General features: G+C 35.4%; 1 protein-coding gene across 12 annotated transcripts in view; it reads left to right on the top strand.

Moving 5' to 3' along the window:
• The window catches only part of YAP1 (Yes1 associated transcriptional regulator), a 131,196-nt gene that overhangs the window by 82,464 nt on the left and 43,181 nt on the right, over positions 1-5,551 (top strand). The window lies entirely within an intron of this gene.

The raw sequence follows: 5,551 nt of genomic DNA, 5'->3' as shown, positions 1-5,551 counted from the left end.
TTTTTTTTTTAAATATACTTAGTAAAGCACGTTTAAATAAAATCACATTGCTTTATAGTATGAAAAAATGACCCTGCCCACCCATCTTTTACCAGTAGTGTTTTTATACTTCTCACTGTAAACTTGAGAAATTTAGCTCTGAATCAGCTTTTTAGGGCTTCTCAGGTTGGGGTAGGGGAGTGTCATAAGGCCGACTAACCAGAATCACTGTTCCTTTCACATTTTGGGAGAAACACAGTGATTATACTTAAAATGATTTTTTTTAGCTGCAATAACAATCAGGCTGTTATGTAACACTTCGGACCTGAAATATCAGCTTTTGTCAGTGACCTGATATCTGCTTGTGCTTAGCTTCCGAGAGTGATGAGTACCATCCCATGCCTGGATGTTGTAGTGTTTCCCATCCTAAGGGGGAGAATGTCACCCCAGAAATGGCCCAGTGAAAGCATTTCCCCCCTTGTCTTTCTGTCTCTTGGAAAAATAAATAAATTTTATTTTTTTCTTCATTCAGAAACAAAGCAAGCCATATTCCTTTCCAAATTACATGAATAAATCACATTTGCACAAAGGAACCCCTCCCCTTCCAAATGTGTACATTTCGATAAGGGTATACCAGTTATTCAGTGTTTTTGTTATTTTTTTTTTTAAAGATAGAGTGAGAGAGAGAGAGAGAGAGAGTGTGTGTGTGTGTGTTAACTGTTTTCAGTTCTTCATTTGGGTTTCTTATTATTTTCCAAGGTTGTGGAATATGGATCTAAAAAAGAGTAGATAATTGTGGTTTTGAAGCTTGTGTCTTGGACTAGATGCAGCTAAATGAAAACAATGTGCAGATCACTGAATAGGTCAGACTGAGGGGACTCGGAACCTTTGAAGCTTTACAGGGTTTGACCTAACAACAACTGCGGGGCCCTTACGGGAAAGAGGAATTAACTCTGTGAATGCCATCAAAATACAACCCTGGGGGGGAAAAAAGAAAAAACTCGATTGGAGTTGGTTAGATAAAATAACTTCCCCATTCGGAACATTATGAGCAGTTATTTTATGTCTTATATATGCCTTTAAAAAAATTCAGGTTTGCCCCAGAGTGACTGAACCCCCTATTCAAGTCAAGTCAAAAGTAAGGTCAGCACAGTTATGTCATTTTGACAGATAACCGGTTGGGCTTAAATACTAGCCTTTTAAGCTTCAAGACTTGTTTGGGTGTTTAAAAAGTAATGTGGCATGTTAATAATTTGCAACTTCAGATTCTGTTTACTGTTTGAATAAGCCCTTGTGGTTGAAACAGGAAACCAAGTAATATAGGGAATTTAATTAATATTGCCATTTGTATGGACTGGAACAATAACAACCATGTTCCCTTAAATTATCTCTGATGAAATGCACTCAACTTCTCCACATTTTGGAAAGTCTAAAGAATGGTGTTGCAGAATTTTCTCCCTGACATAAGGTTATGAAAGATGATGATGACTGCTTTACCAGCTGCAGAGATCAGGAATTAGAACAGAGCTTTTTAAAGAAAAAAAAAATTTTCCTTTAAAACAGTAAAATAAAACAACTTTTGTGTAAGCTTAAGTAGACTTATTGATTACACACACAGCTTAGTCTTTTGTTTTAAGAGGAGGAGGTACTTTAAGAAAACACTCCCACCCTCCAGCATGTTATGTACACATAGGCATACAATTAGACGTGCCCAAAAAAGTTTCATAAAATTTTCTTACTGCATGCCCACCATGTGTGTATTCCAGACAGGCTTGACAGTATGCCAAAGCCTTTTATTTTGTGGGCCGACTTTTAATCTGTTCCAGACCTTTTCACTCAGAGAGCTCAAGTGTAACTGAAGGGGGCAGGAAACAAAAAAATATGTGGGTTTCTCTGATCTAGAGTGACAGCAAATAGAGACAAGCTGTTAGCTGCTGGATTTGAAGTTTTCCTTGAAATCAGAAGTTCTGTATAGTGGATTATGTTTTATTTCTGCCAAAGGAATATAAACTATCCCCTTATTTCTGACCCTTTGGGCCATACAAACACAAACAAATGGTGTAGGATGTTGTTTTCATGGTTGTGGAGTTTGCTTTTCTATATTCTTCAAATCTATTAAAATGTTTATCAATTTGTAGCTTAAATTAAGTAGATGTGTGTCTTTTGGCGTCTTAGAGTGGGAGCTAAGCTCCTTAGAGAAGCTTAAAAATTTTACCTCCTTCAAACATTAGCCCCTTTTATGTTTCTATTTATCAGATGATTTCAGATTAATTATATTTAGAATACAGTCATTTGCTTTAAGATTAACCTTATTTAGTAAATACACTTATTTGCTGCATAACGTTTCCGTCAGTGGCAGACTGCATGTACAATCATGGTCATGTATGATTATAATACTGTGTTTTTACTGTACCTTTTCTGTGTTTAGATACACAAATACTTAACATTGTGCTACAGTTGCCTACAGTTTTTGGCACAGTAAGAGGCTGTACAGTTTTGTAGTCCAAAAGCAATAGGCTCTACCTTACAGCCTATGTGTGTAGTAGACTATACCATCTAGGTTTGTTTAAGTACACTCTAAGATGTTTGCACAATGACAGAATTGTCTAATGATCCATTTCACAAAATGTATCCTGATTACTAAGTAACACATGACTTTATAGTAATTTATCAGTCCTTAACATCTCACATGAAATTAGTAAGTTATGTAATTTTAGGGAATCAAAGTAATTTGTTTTGGAATGGGATTTTTATCTGATTTTTTTTGTTGTTGTTCTTTAACATGTAAAAGCTATTTCTTTAATTAATTTTAATTTTTTAGAGAATTTACTAGTAATTTATAACAAGTCCTGAAGTAGCATCAAATGGCAATAAGGATGTACTGATGTTTATTGAGTTTTAAGAAAAAGAGAACTTCTTTGGGTTTTTTTAAGGGGTCATATTAGGAATGTTTTTACCTCTTTGTTCAAGAAAATGGATCCTTGAATATAATGCAAGCCATTAAATTATTTCATATAAGCACATAGGAGATGATTTTTTTTCCTGGAGATTTTGTACTGGCAAACATGAAGAGTCTCAGTTTAAACATTACCTTGTGTATCATCGATCTATTATTTTATATAATATAATCACAGACATATTCCAGTAAAATGCCTAATGAAAACACAATGAAATTATAATTGCAGTTCAAAATTTAAAAAGATCTTTAAAACACAAGCAGTTGATGAACCAATCTTTTAAGTAATGTTATTGTCCCTATTGTTCATATAATAAGATATATTAAAGTCTGTGTTTTAGAAAATAAGTGCTGATGGCACCACTGGGATAAAAATATTTGGTATAAACAAAATATTGAAGCCAGAGAGTTAGAGAAAAATTATACCTTTGAATTTTAAAGCAAGTAATAAACAGCTTAGAGTGACAGAAGCAGAATATTTAATTCCTAACTATATCTCTATGCACAGAAATTCTGTGTGTAGAAATTTCAGAGATATTAAACCTCATATGTTGATTTTGGGTCCTTGGTTTCAGTTTCCCAAAACTTGCTATCTGTGTATATCCATACACTTTATGTGTGTGTGTGTGTATTATAATGTCTTGAAATAAATAAAAGAATAGATAAAATGCAAATACCTATATACAGTTTATTAAAATAAAACTAAAGCCAAAAGTTGTTCAGATATTTTTCTCATCAAAGTTAAATATTTTGCATTAATTATCTATTAAAATTTTGAGGTAGTCATTAACGTTTTTTTAAGCCAAATATTTCTGTTAGATGTTATAAATAATGTTTTCCTTTTGATGAAAGTGCACCTAACTACCAATTAAATAACTAAGAATCCGTCCTATTAGTGTTGGGGAAAACCACTGAAGCTTCTAGAAACCAAATTTGTAATTTCATTAATGGAGTCTTGGGTAAAGAGAATGTCAGCATCTAATTATTTGAATTTCATCAAAGCAAGTTTCTTGATAGCCATACGCTAAAAGTAGGGTTTTTTGTTTTGTTTTGAGGTTTTAGGCTTTTTTCTCCTTACCACCTTTTTAAAGTCTGTCCTGGTGATCCGTATTTGGTTATGGACTACATTAATTACTTAGGGTACAGAGGAATGGATGTATGTTTTAGGTAAAAAGAGCTATTGTTAACTAAAAATTATTGACAGATGTCCAGGTACGATGGTTCATGCCTGTAATCCCAGCACTTTGGGAAGCCATGGTGGATGGATTACTTGAGGACAGGAGTTCGAGAAAAGCCTGGCCAACACAGGGAAACCCCATCTCTACTAAAAATAGAAAAAAAAAATTCAGAGTAGTGGCGCACAGTTGTAGTCCCAGCTACTTAGGAGGCTGAGGCATGAGAATCACTTGAATCTTCGAGACAGAGGTTGCAGTGAGTAAAGATCATGCCACTCTACTCCAGCCTGGGCAACAAAGTGAGACTCTGTCTCAAAAAATTAAAAATAAGCGTTAGTAACATGCTGGACACAGTGGCTCACACTTGTAATGCCATCACTTTGGGAGGCCAAGACAGGCAGATCACTTCAGGTCAGGAGTTCAAGACTAGCCTGGCCAACATGGTGAAACCTGTCTCTACTAAAAATGCAAAAATTAGCCAGGTGTGGTGGCACACGCCTATAATCCCAGCTAATCGGAAGGCTGAGGCACTGAAAATCACTTGAACCCAGGAGGCAGAGGTTGTAGTGAACTGAGATAGCACACTGTATTCCAGCCTGGGAAACAGAGCAAAACTCCATCTCAAAAGCCGAGGCTGGTGAATCACAAGGTCAGGAGATTGAGAGCATCCTGGCCAACATGGTGAAACCCCGCCTCTACTAAAATATAAAAATAAGCAGGCATGGTGGGATGTGCCTGTAGTCCCAGCCACTCAGGAGGCTGAGGCAGAAGAATCATTTGAACCCAGGAGGTGGAGGTTGCAGTGAGCCGAGACCACACCACTGCACTCCAGCATGGGCAACAGAGGGAGACTCCATCTCAAAAAGAAAAAAAAAAATCATTAACTGATAAAACTCCCAAAATTTGCCCTCATCATGATTCCTCTAATAATTTTTCAGTGGGGAGAATGCTACTCTTCTGAGCACTGCAGAGCATTCAGCATCCCTGGCTTACTAAGTGCCATAGGACCACACAGCCATTATGATTCCTCTGACCACCAACTGATTTTTTTTTTTTTTTAAATGCTGGGAGACATAGGGAACATTGTCTAAATTCTGAGCTCCTCTGAGATCTAGGGAAATTATACCCAAGGCTATATAGTTAAGTGACAAAACTGAAATTTGAATGTGATCTTTTGATACCTAGAGTTTGTAAGAAATTTAGATTGAATGTAGTTAATCTTTCAGAAACACCTTCTATACAAATATTGATACATGAAAATTTGAGAGGGAGAAAAATAGTGGTTAATACACTTGTATCTTATATTGTGACTTGTGTTGAAGATAATGAGTTTTTCTTTTTTTCTTTTCTTTCTTTATCCTTTCTTTTGTTGGTTTTTTTTTTTTTTTTTTTTGGAATTTTTTTTTTTTTTTTTTTTTTTTTTTGAGACAGGGTCTCACTT

The sequence above is a fragment of the Sapajus apella genome, unplaced genomic scaffold, assembly GCF_009761245.1.
Source record: "Sapajus apella isolate SASKATOON/1434 unplaced genomic scaffold, GSC_monkey_1.0 scaffold34, whole genome shotgun sequence".
NCBI classification, from domain to species: Eukaryota; Metazoa; Chordata; class Mammalia; order Primates; family Cebidae; genus Sapajus; species Sapajus apella.
This window is presented reverse-complemented; position numbering and strand designations above follow the sequence as displayed.